The sequence below is a fragment of the Ailuropoda melanoleuca genome, chromosome 2, assembly GCF_002007445.2.
Source record: "Ailuropoda melanoleuca isolate Jingjing chromosome 2, ASM200744v2, whole genome shotgun sequence".
NCBI classification, from domain to species: domain Eukaryota; kingdom Metazoa; phylum Chordata; class Mammalia; order Carnivora; family Ursidae; genus Ailuropoda; species Ailuropoda melanoleuca.
In genome coordinates, this window is record NC_048219.1 from 45,599,951 (window position 1) to 45,619,265 (window position 19,315).

At 43.9% G+C, this 19,315-nt stretch overlaps 1 long non-coding RNA gene across 1 annotated transcript in view; it reads right to left on the bottom strand.

The window, feature by feature from the left end:
- LOC117800997 overlaps positions 1-17,404 on the bottom strand; it is a 31,838-nt gene extending 14,434 nt beyond the window's left edge. Inside the window, exons 1-2 of the long non-coding RNA XR_004623275.1 lie at positions 17,280-17,404; positions 9,074-9,160 (exon numbers count right to left, since the gene is read on the bottom strand). This is a non-coding gene — a long non-coding RNA (uncharacterized LOC117800997). The remainder of the gene's footprint in view (positions 1-9,073; positions 9,161-17,279) is intronic.
- Between the last annotated feature and the right edge of the window lie 1,911 nt (positions 17,405-19,315).

Below are 19,315 nucleotides of genomic sequence, written 5' to 3' on the forward strand. Positions count from 1 at the left end.
AGGTCATGATCTCAGGGTCCTGGGATCGAGCCCCACATGGGGCTCCCCGATCAGTGGGGAGTCTGATTCTCCCTCTGCCCCTCCCCCCAGCTCATGCTCTTGTTGTATAAATATCTTATATTATTTATAATATAAATATCTTGTATAAAGATTATTTTGTGAATTTAGAAACTATGCTCCAAAAATCAGAATGTTCAGTAAAAGCTTAGTGTCAAGTGTTTCCCAACAATAGTGTTATAAAGGTTGACTCTAAGGAGAAAATAATGTTAAAAACCCTTAGTTCAACAACCCACATATGGATTATCTGTGCCCTCACCCCAACCCTGCTTTAAACTGTCCCTGGCAGATTTTAAATTCTGAGTGGATTTTTTCTCTTCTACACAGAAGGCTTCCAGAACCTCCCCATCAGTACATTTTAGAGAACAGAAATTAATTTCCATACCTAAGAAACTTCAAATGACAAATCTGCCCCCCAAACTACAATATAACCCCAAATACAGTACGAATGTCTTAACTTTTTGTTCCAGTACAAAGGTTTGGCTACCCCCAACCTTAAAACAACATGTCAAATAGTCAACAAGGTGACACGGTCCTCTTACCTGGAAAAAAAAAATGCTAAAAGCTGAAACTGTTTTGAAAGAAACCAACTGGCAGCCACTAAAATTAAAGATGAAAAGTTCTATTTGACTAGAAATGGAAAAGCCTGTATGTATACACAGACTCTGAGAGGGCGTCGTGGACTTCCAGGAGTAGAAAGCATAAACAGAGCTGACGGTGTATAAAACAGAAGGCATCAGGGCTTGCTGTCCAGCGGAGTAGTTAAGGGCTGTGGCCCTGAGGTCAGGATGCCCGGATTCAGATCCCAGCCCTGATGACGGTATAACGCAGGCAAGCTATTTAGCTTCCACACAGGTCTCCATCTGTGAGGCTGGCAAGACAGCCCTTACTTAATAGGACTGCAGTAAAGATTAAATTCGATATGACAGAGTAAAAGCCCTTAGCACAATAATCAACACACGGTAAATATTTAATAATGTGAGCTAGCTATGGAATTATTATCCTATTTCTAATACTATTTTATAATACCACATTACCAGAAGTGCCAAAAAGCACCTTAAGCAGTGACTAAATATATTTTAGTTATTCCCTGATAGTAGATAATCCTAACGCCCATTATACAGCATTTGGCAAACACAATAACCAGATCCAATGCCAAAGAGCCACAAATTAAATCATTAAAAATTATTAAGGCATAACAGTGGCCACTAACCTGCTCACTTGAGCCCAGAGATCTGATTACTAATAATCAGGTTACAGCATTAAGGGACTAATGAAATTTTTCTATAATATATGCTGCAGTGGTCTTGAGAGGCAACCATATAAAACCATAATAAAGTCAAAAAGAATCAAGAACCACCAACTATTCTGTGGCCACAGCCATTCAATATGCCCACCTCACAGCCTTAGCAGCAGGGGGACGGCATCAGCGACAGGAGGCCAATCACAACAGCTGAGCTCTCTCAGGTTCCATGGGGACGAGCACCCACAGCAGATAATTCTAAAAGTGTGGTTTGCATTTGACCTTGACAGCCTAAGAAAACCTAAGCAGTCTCAGGGAAAGTAACACCTATATCCAAAACCTACAACTCAGGGATGAAAAGAAAAGACTCTTAAGAAAGAATGAATTCTTACACCACTCCCCGGGGCAGAAACTATTTGAGACTGAAATGTGAACTGGCAGCTACCACCATCAATATCACCAGAGCCAACTCCTTGAGCAGGAATCTAATAACCACTTACTCGGTAGCCACTAATTTACTCTTCATTTCAAAGCAGCTTTTTATCTTGGTTTTAAAAGAATGAAAGTGTCTAAAATTCTCTTTGCAGCAAATGGAAATGCATTCCATCATTACCCCCCATTATTCTCTTCAGCTGGCAATAACTTGTAGTTGTAAAGCAGAACAACAAAAAAGAGTTTGGGCGATGCTCGTCAAAGCTTGGATTCCAGCCCTGCCCTGCAGCCCGCTGTAATTTGAGAAAGTTCCTGCTTCACATTCCAAAAGAAATTCATTCTTCTGTGAACAGCCCTCTACGTTAACGTTAACGGCCACCTCTCTTTGTGTCATTGTTTTTATCCCTGCAGCAAATATTTTGTAAGCATTTACTACTTTGTGCTAGAAGCTACATTATGGTTCCATCCTTGAAAGAAACATTTATCCTTAACAGCCTGACTGCATTTCACAGACGTTTAAAGTACAACAAATGGATCACAAACACTACTGTGAAGTGTGTGGATGTTAAAAAGAATTCTAGAATCAACATGCTGCTCACACTCTCTAGAAAGTACCTGAGGGTAGGCGCCAAATTTAAGGCTCTTTTGAAACAAAGAGGAAAACAGTGTACATCAAAAGCAGACAGGCTTTAGAATTAGCTCCACCATTTATAAGTGTTATAAATTTAGACAAATTATTTAGTCTCTCCAAACTTTGGTTTCCTCACCTAGAAAAGAAATACAAATATCTACCTTAAATAAGGCTGCTGCAAGGGCTGAATCCAAAGTGTATTAAGTGCCCAGTGCAGTGCCAGGCATACAGTATATGATCAATAAATAGAAGCCAGTGTTATTAGAGACATTTTCAACAGGAGGAACACATTTAGTGGTGACTTGTACTCTTTGGCGGAAAAAATTCATCATGTCAACAGAACTGATTATTACTGTTCTAAAAAGACAAAGTGAAATCATAAGCCTCACGGGAGAACCAGTAACTTGACACCATAAATTAGGGGCATTTACCTTATGGCAAGGTGGAAGGCAGGAACCCGCAATTAAGAAGTGGGTTATATTTTATAGAAGAGTATTCGAACAAACATAAAAAAAACCAAAAAACAAAAAGAATGTAGTGAGATTACAGAGGAAGGACCTAAAGAAGGAAGAAAGTCAAAAAGCAGCTATACCGATTTGTCAAGTAGAAAAAGGTCCTGTCTCTCCCCATTATCCTTTCTCCTCTTCTCAACTCCTCTAGGGAAGAAATATGTTCTCCTGGAAACCGGGAGTCCAAAAAAGGAAGTTTGAAGAGATGAAGTAAACAAGCAATCTCTATATATTAAACCACATACTAACACTTTGGACTAACAGGCTTTTGTTTGGCTTTATGAATTTCACTTTAAAATACATATACAGAGGCGCCTGGGTGGCACAGCAGTTAAGCGTCTGCCTTCGGCTCAGGGCGTGATCCCGGCGTTATGGGATCGAGCCCCACATCAGGCGTCTCTGCTAGGAGCCTGCTTCTTCCTCTCCCACTCCCCCTGCTTGTGTTCCCTCTCTCGCTGGCTGTCTCTCTCTCTGTCAAATGAATAAATAAAATCTTTAAAAAAATAAATAAATAAAATAAAATAAAATACATATACAATTTAAATAATGTACCTTAGGAGTAGGTCTATCGGTCATCCACGCTTCCTCTGAATTAAAATAACCAAATAATTATGGATCAGCTATCAGTTATGAGGGAAATGGGAGATTTCACTGGGGGGAGAGGTTAAGGTACAAAAGAGAGAGAAATGGGTGATTCTAAGGCACGTGGCACCTGTGAGATGAGAAAGCACGATTACCTAATGGAGGACACAGCAGAGCAGGGGAAAGAAGAGACTGTGTACCGGCGAGGGTGTACTGGCGGCCCAGGAACAAATGCTAATAGTCAACAAAGCCCCTCCTCTGGCTTCTTAGGGGCATTAATGCCCGGCCTATTTCCCTGAAAATCAAATGCTACTGCAGATTACCAATATTTATCAACTCTAGGACTATGAAACAGGATACCACGTAATGTAAAACGCTGGGGTCTGCAAATACAAAACTGTTCTACGTTATAATCAAACTATAGAAAAATCATCATTCAAAGATTAATGTTCATTTAATCGCATCACTTTTTTTAAAAAAGCAGTTAGAGGTCACTCAAAAGAAACATTCACATTTACTTCTTTGCCCTGAAGGCCTCTTTCAAGATTTTCTGAACTCCTTTTGCTTGGAAATGTAGAAATGCACAAATTTCTCAATTTAAATTTAAACCCAGCATACAGACCTGTGCAGAGATGCTCTTGTCCAGCCCTAAGGGTTCCAGAGAGAACCCTACTCAACAGATGTTCGAGTACCAGCAAGGCTCCTTAGAATGAAACTAAACACTCCAGGTTACTCTGTTCTGAACAGGAGCGAAATGGCTCCTGGGTCTGGTTCAGAAACAATCACACCGTAAAGCTGAAGCAGATACTCTATGCCTCATATCCAGTCATCTCAGATTTGACCCCATACACTGAAAAATTCTGTCATTTGACTACTATGGAGGCTACATCCATAAGTGCTTTTATATCTTAAGATGCAATTATCAGAGAAAATGTCTTTTTAAGTCAGTTCTCTTTGGAGCTGGCCTCCACTGAAATACTTCATTTTGTTTTTTACTCAAAACCTGAAGGAAATAACCCTTTGAAGAGGAACGAGAGGAGTTGCTTCAAAATCCCACACCTTCACTCCCCTTTCCAACTGTATCTTCCTAGTTATAGTCCAAAGTGCAAAAAAAAGTAATAAAATTAATTGGAAATAATGCCGTAGTTAAGTACATCATTTCAATTTGATGAGATGAAATTTGCAATTGAAACACACCCCTCCCCCCCAAAAAAGCGCATTGCTTATTCAAAAAGACCAGGCCTGTTGATCAGAGCTGAAGAAGCCTATACAGTCAGAGATATGTACCCGCCTGGAAATACTAAACCTGAAATAAGAAACCATGCTCAACAGCTGTGGGTGGGCATAAAGTAGATGCAATGAGTGAACTTAAAAGAAGGGGAGAAAGACAAAGGTCCTCACTCTAGTGATAGCTTCTGCAGCCAGCTGCCAGGATACAGTATATAAATGCTATCATTTTTGAGTACTACAAGCAGGGCATTATGCTAACAAGCACATTACATTGTCTCCTTTACTCCCTCTAACGACTATGTGCAGTGGGTATTAATATGATTATTTTGCAGGTAAGGAAGTAAACTCAGATGATGCCCAAAACCCTGCAACCTTCTAAAGGACCCACTGACATCCTAGAATGTTTTCTCTATGCCCCATGGAATCCTTACAATCCCCTCTTGGGGGATTTCCAAACTCCAGGTCTGTGCTGCTTGGAGAGCACTTGGGTCGCAACAGCTCCATGTTTCTCTACTAACCTCCTCACGAAAGAAAGCTCTCCCAGCAACCTCTTCCGAACCACACGTTCTCCCAACTTTAGGTCTTCTGGAATATCCCCTGGGAATCATATGATGGCTAGCCCGTACTTACTTGTGAAATTTCTCCAGGCCCTGTGGGTATCCCACGTCGCTGTGGCCCTCAGTGGATATGCTGTCCACCTGTACACAATGTGGGACACACCCACTTCTCTCTGCCCACCCTCCCCCCAGCGTCACCGAGTGGCCTGAACATCACCTCCATTCTCCTAACTATCAATTCATACGCAATCCCTTAAGTAGGTACTCAAAATCACCCTCTCTCAGAAAACCCCTTTACTAGCTTCACTTCCCTGTAATCACTCTTGTAGCAGAACAGTACTGGATTAGATCAGATCCGGCTTCTAATGATGGTTCTTTTATTCGTCACTGTGTTACCTGGACAAATCACTCCACCTTCCTGGGACTGCTTTCTCAACCACAAATGAGGAGAATTTGACTAAATAAGCTCAAAACTAATTCCCACCTCTAAGAATTTTTTATGCAAAAAGGCTAGCTATAGCATTAACTTATAAAAAACAAAAAAAAATTGTTATAAAATTATTTTAATTATTCAAGGCACCCTAAATTTAAAAAATTAATACACAACATATAAAAACCATAAAAAAGAGAACTTTTACATTTCAAAGGGTGACAAGGTTGATTTAATACCAATAATAACATCCATGACAAATACATATCCGGTCTCTGTTTAAGTCCCAGTGACTGTCTTGCTCAGGACAGTTCTCATAATTAGACTCTTCTCCAAGCTAGGCAGTGTTTCTCCATGAGGGACATCCGTTTTTTTTTTGTTGTTGTTGTTGTTTTAAAAGATTTTTTATTTATTTACTTGACAGAGATAGAGACAGCCAGCGAGAGAGGGAACACAAGCAGGGGGAGTGGGAGAGGAAGAAGCAGGCTCCCAGCAGGGGAGCCTGATGTGGGGCTCGATCCCACATCGCCCGGATCACGCCCTGAGCCCAAGGCAGACGCTTAACCGCTGTGCCACCCAGGCGCCCCAGGGACATCCATTTTCTATTCTTTATTTGACACATGAATGAAGACCCAGGTAATCCCTTACAGACTACTGGTCTACGAATATAGACATTCTAATCTGTACTCACTAGGCAATATTTTAATATACCAAACTTGTTTTAAATACTGTGATAGTTGGTCTCATGGGTGAACCTGGTTGGGCTACAGGACTCAGTTAATTAATCAAACATTAACCTAGGTGTTGCACAGAAGGTATCTTGTAGATGTGGTTAATATCTACAAGAAGTTGACTTTAAATAAAGGAGATTACCCTCAACTGAGTGGGTGGGACTCACCTAATTAGCCGTAGGCTTAAGAACAAAAACTGAGGTTTCCCAGAGAAGGAACTCTGCTTCTAGACTGGCAACATCAACTCCTGCCTGACATTCCAGCCTGTCAGCCTGCCCTACGAATTCTGGACTTGCTAATCCCCACAACTTTACGAGCCAATTCCTTAAAATAAATCTCCTTTGAAACACACACACACACACACACACACACACACACACAAATACTGGCTCTGCTTCTCTGGGGAGCCCTGACCAAGACACCAACATACTGAAAGACTCAGACTGGCATTTTTTTTTTCTTTTTTGAATAAGGGTTAACAGATGTCTGTTTCTTGTAACCTCTTTAAAATATTAAAGTATTTTTTAAATGCGAAAGTATTTCAAGTAAGTGCTCAGAAGTTTACTTTGTTAAGTTAGTACTTCCCGCTCAATGCCAACAAACCAGCAACACTGCTACGTCCCTGTGCCTTTCTTTACCAGAAAACAGTGATAGTCCCTACATGGAATTTTTAAGCTCCAAAACTGATTTCAGAAGAGTGTGAGATTCCATTTTTTTCTCACTGTCATGGCTTTGAAAGTATTTCCTCACTACCAGTTAGTGTAATATCACTATGGGGAAAGTCAACCATCAGCCCAAACTCAAAAACTGAGGAACCATACAGAACAGATGGAGACCGGCCCTACTTGGTGACATTTACAAAATCAAGCTGAGAATTCTCCAGCTCTCGTTTTTACTGTTGATCCATCAGTTGGTGAATCTTCGGTGCTACAGTGACATAGACAAATCACCACACACAAACACAACTACTAAGGATCTACGAATCACACACTTAGTGACATCAGTTCATACATTTAGTGCCATTCAAAAAACATTATGATACATGACAACTAGAAACTTATTCTGTAAAGATGCCAGCAGTGTTTAGGCCTTGCAGGCCACTGCTCACACCTCTGTTACTGTCACTCCAAAGCAGCCAATGACAATCCATAAATGGAGAAGCATAGCTGTGTTCCGACACAACTTTATTTACTAACACAGGCCATAGTTAGCTAGCGTGGGGGGTGTAGTTTGCTGACCCCGCCGTATACTCAGAAAATCACCCAGCTGGAAAAGCCCCTGGAGATCATATGGTACAATATCCCACCCAATGCCAAAATACCTATAATAACATCCATGACAAATAGATATCTGGTCTCTGTTTAAGTCCCAGTGACTGTCCTGCTCAGAACAGTTCCCATAATCAGACTCTTCTCCAAGCGAGACAATGTTTCTCCATGAGAAATCACATCAAGATTTTGGGATGGGATATTTTCCTATTGTGTAGCACTGCCCAAAGCGCTGTGGGTCATTTGCATCCCTGGTTCCCAAACACTAAATGCTAACTACACACACATACACCCGTCACTGTGACAACCAAAAACTTTCCCACAGATTTCCAAATCCCCTGAGGTGGAGGTGTTGGCACCCAGTGGGTCAAGATGCACTGAACTGTATCAGTGATGGGAGTACATGATAGGTGTCCTATGCAGCCATTCCCCCTTCTACCTATGGCAGACAGAACTAATAAATCACAATATTCTTTAGTACCGAGGTTGGACTGTGCTTCAAAATTTTAATACAATGTTCAAGACAACCATCACTAATAAATCATAATTGTGATGTTAGCACATATTTGTTATCCCTAATCTAAAAAGAGTTCTACATACACACTCTGAAAAGAAACTGGCTTCCTCTTTATAAGGCTGAAACATAATACGGTTTAATTTTAAAACCTAAGGGGCGGGGCATCTGGGTGGCACAGTGGTTAAGCGTCTGCCTTCGGCTCAGGGCGTGATCCCGGCGTTATGGGATCGAGCCCCACATCAGGCTCCTCTGCTATGAGCCTGCTTCTTCCTCTCCCACTCCCCCTGCTTGTGTTCCCTCTCTCGCTGGCTGTCTCTATCTCTGTCAAATAAATAAATAAAATCTTTAAAAAAAATAAAAATAAAACCTAAGGGGTGTTGTCAAAGTCTGGTTTCGAGAATGGCTGAGGGACACTGATTGCACCAGGTGGACGGAAGCCAGGAGTGCAGGATGTGCAGCAGCCCTGGGCACGGCTCACTGCTGCACCACTAGGTCATGCTGCGTCCTGCCTGAGTGTTGAATGTCCCACCAGAAACACATATGGACAGAAAACCTGTTTAAATCATCTGAGCCAGAAAAACACAAATTATCTTGTTCACACTTTTAATAATCACTAAATTTTCCCAAAATGTAACTGCTCTGAAAGCCAAGGCAAGACCATACCTAACTGTTGTCTGACTCTGACCAAGTTGCTCATCATTTCGGGTAATGATCTCAATGACAGCACCTGCACTCAGGGTATTTAAGTACAACTGAGCTGCCCAGGTCTGCACGTGTGACTGTCTTGGTCAGTGATTCTAGACACGGCTGCAAAACAATGACCATCTGGAACGTGTAGAGCTCATACATATTAAAAATACATTTTTAAGTGATTTCACTTTTGTACCTCCTTTCCATCATAGTAAGAGATTCTGTTCACTTCTTTGCCATCAGGTTTGTAAGTGCAGTATATCTATGAATTCATTTCAGGATCCTAAAGGAGGAATTATAAAATACTTGTTACAAAAACAGAGTGTTGGATCCGACAGGTTAAGAACAATGGTCTAAAGACATCTTTTTTTTTTTTTTTAAGATTTTATTTATTTATTTGACAGAGAGACGGCCAGTGAGAGAGGGAACACAAACAGGGGGAGTGGGAGAGTAAGAAGCAGGCTCCCAGCGGAGGAGCCTGATGTGGGGCTCAATCCCACAACACCGGGATCACGCCCTGAACTGAAGGCAGACGCTTAACGACTGCGCCACCCAGGCGCCCTTAAAAACACCTTTTTGGCCAAATTTCCCTAACACAGACGCCAATCTTGCCCATACCCTGGAAACAAAGGTAATGCATTCAAGGGTTCAAAAGTGACTTTAACTGGCTACTTTACAGATAAACACTAGCTCTCACAATATAGGTGCGGTTTCTGTATGTCCTGCCCTCTGTTGAATAGAATACATGAGAAAGGGCCGTGAAAGCCTAGTGCTGAGGACCTCTCAGTCCCCCAGCTCACTGTCGCTGTCTGTCTCCGCAAGGACTTCTACCTGATGGTAAAGGGAACTGCCAGTGATTAACAGTCAGTGAAAGAGCCCTGCCGTCACTGAGGCAGCTGCCCTTGCTCGCCAGACACAAAGACTATCCTCAGTGAGTCCACTTTCCCCATTAAGTTATGTTCCTGAGATCTGTCCCTACTTCACACAAAGCAGGCCCTAGAACAGCATCGACAGAACAGCACGCAACCAAACACTGAGAGGGCAGAAATACCCACCATCCACACTGGCTGATGTGGTGACCCCGTGTGGCATGCGAGCCTCGGCCTGGAGGTTTAGTGTGACTGAAGAAATGCACTTTTCAGGTAGCCTCATGTGACCGCTAACTCCGGTAGTGGGCAGCACACAGCCCTGGAATAGCAGAGCTGAAAGGGGCCTGGAGGCCATGTAATCCAGCCACTCTTCCCGCAGGGAACAGACTTCCCACAACAGGAATCAGGAAGCGGCAGCTGAGAGGGGCTTACCTGTCACGTTTGGGGTAACACTGGGGGAAACAAGAACCCTGATGAGATCGACCCCTTAACTTTTCACAGGACAGGACGTTTCCGAGGCCACCAGTCACAGCCCATTAGCAGCACGGCTACTTCCAGCACCCAGGTATCCTGAACTCGGGTTAGGGCTCCTCCTCGTCCTCTCCAGTTCTGCTCCTAACTCAATGAAAACTCAATTGTTTCATGTCTAACTCCCCTAGTAAATACAGAATTAATCTCACCAACTGATAGATGTTCCTCAAGTCTAGACTTAGCTTTAAACCATTTTAATGTTAAAAATATGGAGATTTTAAAAAAACTAAGATTTGAACTAAAGCTTAAAAAAATGAATCTATATAAGAGATTACTAGTTTGGGATTTAAAGGTTTGACATTGACTGAAAATGAAAATAAGCTCTAATACAATCTATGTCGATTTACATATGATCCATATGCATAATGATATATCTCCATTACAATAATAGACTGAGGCCATTGGCAAGCCTAGTTCCCAAGAACATTAATTACCATTTCCCTCTGTAAGTCTTTCTTTTAAATCTTTTATAGTTCATGGCAGTTTTTAAGTCTGGATAAGTTTAGAGTATGGATAAGAGTTCATATATAGCTCAAAGACTATAACTCCAAGCAAAATCATGCACATAAGAAATGGCAGGTCCCAGATACTTCTTTAAACCAAGTTTTCAACTACTCCAGGTTTAAGTGGTAGCCTTCCATCTGGAGGGCTGGGAGAGAGCCAGGTATGTGGAAGCACAATTCCAATGATTTGTTTTCTCCATTCTTCAGAGACACACATGTGAAAGTGAGTGATAGGGAGCAGAAAACCCAACACAAACTTTGGGATGGCCTCTAAGTAATTCTTGGGTCTCCAAGGGAATAAGGGCACCACATCCAGAGAACCATCACTTGTCACATTTCTCTGCAGAAAACCTGGCATAAAATTACCCACAGAAGACCTGCCTCTAAGCCCTATGAGGAACATGAGCTATGTAGCTATCATCAATCCAAAGCCAGCCCTGGCTCCACGCAAGCTTGAAGAAGTCAGTATTATGAATCTAAGAGACAAAGCTGAAAAGGATAAGTGAGTTAGAAAACTGAGACCAAAATAGATCACTACAGGATGAAATGCTGGACCTCTGAGACCCAGGCAGGATCAAATTTAACAGGAATAAATGTCAAGTCTTGGGATTCAGTTCAAAAACCATCTGCATAGGTACAGGGACCAGACTAACAGATTTCCCATGAAAATTTGGGGGGCTTTGACTTACCAAATGCTTAATATAAGAGTAAGATGTGTCTTCTTAAATGTTAATGTAATTTTGGACTTCAATAATATTGAACGTGCAGTAATAGAACCTTACAGGAAGTAACGGTTCTCCCCCTTGCTGCCTTGATCAGATGTCTAAAATAGTGTAGACAATTATGGAAGCCATATTTTCAAGATACTGCCAACCTAGTGCAGCCAGAATAGTATGATCAGGATGGTGAGAGATCTAGGTAGTGGCAATATTTAACTTGAGAAGAGACAGTTATCCTTAAATACGTGACAAAATTTTACATTGCAAAGAGAACATAGATCTTCCATGTTGCTCTGGAAGGTATAACTAAAACGAATAGATAAAAACCACAATAGGTAATCTGGATCTGTTTTAAGTAAAAAAAATAATCTTATAACTGGAGCCTCCCAACAATGAACCACGGCTGATTAGAAAGAGGTGAACACCTTGTTACTCTAAGTTTTCCTGCAAGGGCCATAAAGACTCCGGGAAGGGAAGAGTTATGAGAGGATCCAAATTACGTGGAAGATTGGATTAAATGACCGCTACCAGTCCACTCTAATCCTGCAATGCTACTACGTCAAGTGAAGAAGACAAAGATGAAGTAGAGTCAGTGCCTCCTCCCCTCCCACCAAGTTCAGAGAAAAGACAGAAGAAACAAGAAAGCCAACGGGATTCTAAAATATGTTCAAAAATATGTGATACAGAAGGGCTTAAAAGTGAAATGCAGAACAAGTAAATCGGGATAAAGGGTATACGGATTTAGGGTTAGAAGAATGGGGGGTGCATTCCAGGTCCAACACAGCCTAGTTCCAGAGGACATCAGGCAAGTCACCAAACCTTTCTATAGCTCAGGATTTCCATCTCTGACAAGCGATCCTACCTGTCCTGCCCTAAGAACCAAGTGACTAGATAAGAGAAGCTCTCCATAAATAATTTTCACATAAACGATCAGTCATTATCCTACGTTAGTCAGACTCTTCTAAGCTCTGCTCACCACACATTAAAAAGGCTATGAAAAACCTAGAATCTTGAAAGATCAACCAACATAAGGCCCTGTGAATGGACAAAAGACATAGAATATTTCTAGGCAGACATCCTAAAGGTGTAAAAATAGTCTTATCAGAGGTGTTAACAAGGCATTTATTACAAAACAGGTTAAACTTGCTTAAGAAGGATATTAACTGTTGAGCTGTTTTCAATAACCAAGGACTAGAGATTAAGAGGAGGCAGACTTGGGGTGCCTGGGTGGCTCAGTCAGTCGAGTGCCTTGATTTGACTGAGCCAAAATCCTCTTGGTTTTGCCTCAGGTCATGATCTCAGGGTCCTGAGATCAAGGCTCTGCGCTCAGCAGGGAGTCTCTTGGAGATTCTCTCCCTCTGCTCCTTCCCCCATGCATGCTCTCTCTCCCTCTCAATTAAATAAATAAATCTTAAAAAAAAAAAAAAAAAGAAAAGAGGCAGACTTAATGAATGTAAGCAAGATCAGGTAGGTCTTAGAATATTTACATGCTTCTTTTGAGATCAAATGAAAATGTATAAGCCACAAAGCAACAGACACACATAGGAATTATAACCCCAGACAGGATGATAAGAATTTGGAAGAGGCTATAGAGGTCTGGAAATCAAAGTGCACTGGTCTTGGACTGGTCAACATTCACCACCCTTCGGTGAGTCAGATCAGATTGTCTACCAACGTACTTTCTAGCACTAGCACTGCGTGAATTAGAGCCAATCAATTAACTGTTTGTTAGGAAAGAAAAATAAAGTTAGCAGGTCTATTTGGGAATATATTTCATGTGAGCATTCTACCTGGGGCACCCGGCTGGCTGGGTCAGAAAAGCATGTGACTCCTGATCTCGGGGTCCTGAGTTCAAGGGCCATGTTGGGTATAGAGATTACTTTAAACAAAAAAAAAGCATTCTTGTTATTAAATGATAAAGCAAATGGGTAAAATGTTAATAGGTGAATCCAAATAAAATGCATACAGGTGGTTCCTTGTACTATTTTCATTTTTGCAACTCTATTCAATCACTGTGAAAGAGTCACCACTTAAAGTTTAAAATATTAGGTGTTGACTCTGATAGTCCTTATCTACATAGTCCTTAGCTCTCGTGGTAAAGTCTAGAACTTGGTAACGCATCACTTCCTAGGGTCAGCCCTCTGTCCTCCGCTTTAATTAAGGCAAGTTCACTCACATATACTCCCTGGTCTTCTCATCAGTCTCCACGCTTTCTTCTTCTCAATATTGAAAATAAACACCAAAGCTAAAATAAACCTCAATATTTATTTTTTTTAAAGATTTTATTTATTTATTTGACAGAGAGAGACAGGCAGCGAGAGAGGGAACACAAGCAGGGGGAGTGGGAGGAAGAAGCAGGCTCATAGCAGAGGAGCCCTGATGTGGGGCTCGATCCCAGAACACCGGGATCACACCCTGAGCTGAAGGCAGACGCTTAACGACTGCGCCACCCAGGCGCCCCTCAATATTTATTTTTTTATTCACATTTCAACCCTTCCCTCAAGCCTTTCCATGATTCCTAATTACCATGTAAACTTTTGACTTCAAGAGCCTCTCCCAGGTCATTCTCATGAAGGTGGGAGAAGTAGCAGAGATTTCTCTTTCTGCCCCCTGCAGGCAAATAAAGGAGTGCACGGTCTGTAGGGTACTCGACCACAATGAAGCCAACTGTCTTTCTGCTCTTTCTTATCACCAAGCACTGGCAATTCTAAACAATGTCAGGGCTAAGGTACTCCCACCCACCAGAGACAGCTCCCACCACCACCTCTTAACACGTTACCAGTAATGGCTGCCTCCCCCACATCTTTTATTTGACAGTTTTTCTTTTCATGAGGATCTAAAATTAAAGCAAACCAACAAAGAAAAGTAGTAAGAGCAAAGACTAATGGCAATCAGTGTATTTTCTGTAGTATCTCCAACTGCATCATTTTAATAGGAAAGCTCATGTATAATGTGATGCCGCACTCTAAGCAAAACTAAGTACAGTCCATTTATACAATCCGACCCATTATGATTTAGAATTAAAACTATTTTTTAAACAATAATAATGTAAACAAATGGTTCACAGCCATAACGAAGTGTCTGGACGGTGGAAAATTTGCCAAGATTTATGGGATCTGACTTGGGAGAATGAACAAGGCTACAGCAATAGGACTGCAGGCCTTTGGGCCGCTCTGATCCCAAGTCACGCTGAGGCCAGGTCACCTTAGTCACTGAGAGGAAAGGTCTAACTCAGCAGAAGAAAAAGGACATAAGTCCTACTAAAAGAAGGGGTGGTCATGCCTTGGTCAACCTGGCTGACGGCCATTACAGAGAAGGCAGCTGGGTGGTAAGACAGCAGAAAATTAACATTCTCCTTGGACTCTCCCTGTCCAGAAGCAGTATTCCTCAGCAGTAACAAATTCCCCTGATTCCATCAAATGGCAGGGAATGCCTTTCTAACTAGGCGGTACAGATAACTGAGAATGGACTATTTAATTATAAAACTAACAATCAGAGAACACCGAACCAAAAAACTCAATATAGCAAACTACTTCATATATTACCAACACAGACTGTGTAAATAGGTGTAAACAAAAACAGAGTTTGGGCTATCACTGTTTAGTAGTTCCTGAAAAGCACAGATTCGTATTTTCCCATAGCAGAAACAAAAAGAAATCATAAATCCATAAGAATAACTAGTAATTTGCTGCACCCTCATAAACAATTTCCACTATTGGTTAAACTGTAGAATGTATCTAAATCCTACAGAATAACACATAGATTTTATCTATAAAAGCTGAAAAATTTACTCAATTAGGACAAAGAACAAAAATTCCAAAGATTATCCAGAACACAGAGCAATCAAATTTCAAATATAGCATTCAGACATATAACTAGAAACCTGCCACAGAAGGCGAGCTCTTGTGTTTCAAAAACAAGCATTTCCTCTACCCAAACTAAAGTCTAAAGATCTGCATACTTTCTCAAGTGCTTTATCTCCCAAAAGCCAAGGGAAAGGGGGAAGAATACATTTTTTAAACCAAGATTTTATGGAAAATTCAGGACATGCCTTATCAGAAAAATAATATTGTCTAATTTAAAGAAATGAGATTAAGATATATATAGAAATGTACACAGTGGTTAATTCAATAACTATAAAAATCAGTGTCATCTTTTCATTTTCTAATTTGAGAAATTATTCAGGCTTTCCACTTGTAAATATCCCTTGTGTCCCTAAATATAAGGAAATCACAACTATGTAACTCAAGCACAGACTTACAAGTGCATCAGGAGTTTATACGTGTTACTAATATTATAATTTGAAATCTGGAGGAGAGTAGATTATAACTGTTCTCACCACACCAAAAAAAAAAAAAAAAGATGATAAAGTACGTGAGGTGATGATCTGTCATCAGCTTGACTGTGTCGATCATTTCACAATGTATATCACACTGTAGACCTTACAGAGATACAATTTTTATTTGTCAAGTATACTCCAAAAACTGGGGCTGTGGGAGGAATTTATAAGCTAGCAAGACACTAAGGCACCAATAAATATAAAACATTCTAGTTTATGTAATAATTGGTGCAAGCGAGACCACCAAATCAGATCCAAAAATTACCTGCACCACAACAGTAATTTGAAAAATAAAAAAGTTAAACACTTAAAATAGCAAACACCTGCAACAAGCAAGGGCTCATCAGACATCACCCTCCACCAACCACAATGTGATGGCTGTCCCTAGCTACCCTGCCCAGTCTGCGTACCCGCTGCTCGCAGCCAGGAGACTCTGTACTTACACTTACGAGAGACACTACACGATGTAGATGGGGAAGCGCACATTAATTGCAGCCAATAAAACATATATACAACGCAGACAATAACTGAAATTAATAATGATTACCTCCGGTAATGCTCTAACAAGCCCACACGCTTCACTGGACACTAAAGAAAACTGAATGTGTATATATAACAACAGATCTTGGGTCATTAATATCTGTTAACACGCTGTCAATGGCAACGTAGCAGAAATAAAATCTAAGTAAATTCTTAGGAATTCGTCGAAATTGGATGCAGGCTTCGGTAAAGCTTCGCTTTCTAGTTAAACCAAGAACTGAAGCAAGAGGCTAACTCTTGGTAGAAACGTGTCGGTTAAGCAGAGCCCGAGTGAGTCCCACTGCAGCTGTGAGGCATTCAGGAGCTCACCGCACGACGGAGGCGATGAGACAACCCGGACTGCTGCCCGCTCGGGGTCTCAGGGGCGCCTGGCCGGCGCAGTCGGGGGGTGGGGGTCCCGGCCCCACCGCGGGGGCAGACGACTACAAATCATACGTGACCTTACGGGTCTGACAAAGAGAGCGGCACAAGTGGCCCGGGCAGAGAACAGTCCACGTTTCCCCAGGAATGCGAGCTCTACTCCCGAGACCCGCACAGGGTGAGCACACACACACACACACGCCCCGGGTGCCAGCACCACCCGGTAAGGGGGCCCTACGAGCTCGGCGTCCAGCAGCGGGAGGCTGGCCACCTTCCCGACCCTCCGCGACCCCCGGACCACGGCTGACCCTCCCCGCCAGCCCCCTGCGCCGCCCCGCGGCCCACCTCGTCCGGGCCCCCGCCTTCCGGAACGCACCCTCTGCCCGGGGTCACCCGCGCCCCCTGCCCCCGCCACCCGCACCCCTCACGTGCCCTCGGGGCTACCCGCGCCGGCGGCCCCCGACCGTGCTCGCCTCCCTCAAGCCCGGGACCCCGGCTCGCCCTCCGCCCCCGCTGGGTGCCCCGACCGCCGCATCCCTACCCGGTCTCCCCGTCCCGCGGCGCGGCGGCGGCGGCGGCGGGGCCAAGACGCGCCCACTGAGGAGACGGGCGCCCCGGGACGCGCCGGCCCCAATGCGGACCCGGAGCCGGCTTCCGCCTCGCGCCGGAAGGCGTCTGAGAGCGGGACCGGAAGTCCCGTCCCAATCTCGGGGCTGGAAGGGGGCGAGGGCGGAGGGCCGCATGGATTTCCCCGCGGCCTCCCTTCCCCAGGCGCTGTCTCCCGCGGCGGAGGCCGGGTCGGCCCACGCGCCTTGTGCGCCGGCCGAGCACCTCAGCCTGGCGGGAGGTCACATACACTTCCGCGGGCTGGGCACAGTGCTGGCCGGGAGCGGGGCTGTGCTGCGGAGGGGGCGCCGGGCCGGGGGCGGGAGGTGATCTGCGCCAGCGATGGCTGCTAGCTGACGGCCGGACGAGGCGAGAGTGCATGCCAGGGAGAGGGGCGCCCGAGACAGCCCGGCAGCGCGGGGGAGCCGGGGGACGGGGGACTGCACCGTGGAGCTGGGGGCGCATCGCGGGACCCGGGGCTGCTCCGGGGAGCTGGGGGCGCATCGGGAGCCCGGGGGCTGCACCGGGGAGCTGGGGGCGCAGCCGCCGCTGCAAGGTCGAAGATCACGGAGCCAGGGGCGAGTGCCGATTCCCGAGGCAAGCCGGACCACGGTTCCTTGTACTAAGGAACCAAGGAACTTGGACTTCGGACTCCTTGCCGCAGGGAAGGGCGGTTCGCTAGGGTAATAGACGAAGTCAGGAGTTCACTAGCGTCATGGACCTGGTCATCAAAGAAAAATACAAAAGATTGTGGACAGAACATTTCCCCCTCGAGGGTGCGTTTCCAAAACTGCGAAACCCAGATGCAAAAACGGGCAGTCAAGGACTGTAGTCCTGTAAGGCAGGACCACAGGGCTCTCACCCGTCAGGTCACCCCATTGGGCAAGCTACCCCCACCGAGCGAGATGCCTGCTGAAGCCACAGGGAAGCACAGAATGGGCTGAGGAGGAAATTCATTACCGGCTACAGTAATGAGTATTGTTGGCTCTATTTAGTTATTTTCTTGCTTGCTACTAGTGTTTAATAAATGCCTTCTTGCACAGCAAGCCCCCCCCCTTTTCCTTTTTAGAAAGAAAAAGCATGACAGCAATTTTTCTTTTCCTTTTGCATGCAGCAGGGTATGTTGTGACATGCACAGATCGGACTGTTACAGAAGAACAGAAAGAATGGAGGTCATGGAGAAAGTCTCTACCTGGAGGCCACAACATCCCGTCTGGTTGGAGTAGAAGGGCACTGTTTGGGGTTTCCCGACCTTGGGGAGGCAAGCAGTCCATTTGTGGTGGCATATGAAACAACACCATCATCTGGTAGAGAAGTATAACTTTGAAGGAATGAAAAGATTTTGGGGGTGGGGGCACCAAGAAGTAGAATGTAACAGGCATTCCATGAAATGTTTTGGTATAGGTCACCACAATGGGTTGGTTCGTTGGTTGGTTGTAGGAATGGCCCTAATACACAGGGCAATCCCTTATAGAGCCATATATCCATATACAAGTGACCGTATTCTAGGGTGACCAAACATCCTGGGTTGCCCAGGATTGAGGGGGATCCCAGAACACTGGAATTTGGGTGCTTAAACTGGGATAGTGCTGGGGAAAGTGGGCAAGTTGGTCCTACTATCATGCCCTGTGAAACAGATTAATCCAGAAACGGACACATCCTAAACCAGGCCATTTAGAGTCTTCCCCCACCCCCAGGAATTTAAAATATGACATTGGAAAACACAGAGGATAGCCCTTAGAGCCATCACATAAATGACAGTGCCCTAAAGAAAAGATCTTTTAACACCCTTTGCCAAGGACCCAGGACCTGCCACATCTCCTTTGATTGCAGGAGGTACCCCTGTGTACTTCCAAACATTTTGTTGCTTGACTAGCCAGAGAAGGCTTCTACTCTTGCAAACACCCACAGCACACCCTTGCTTAAGACTATGTGCTCTCAGAGCCCCTCCTGAATGGGCACTGAGCCAAA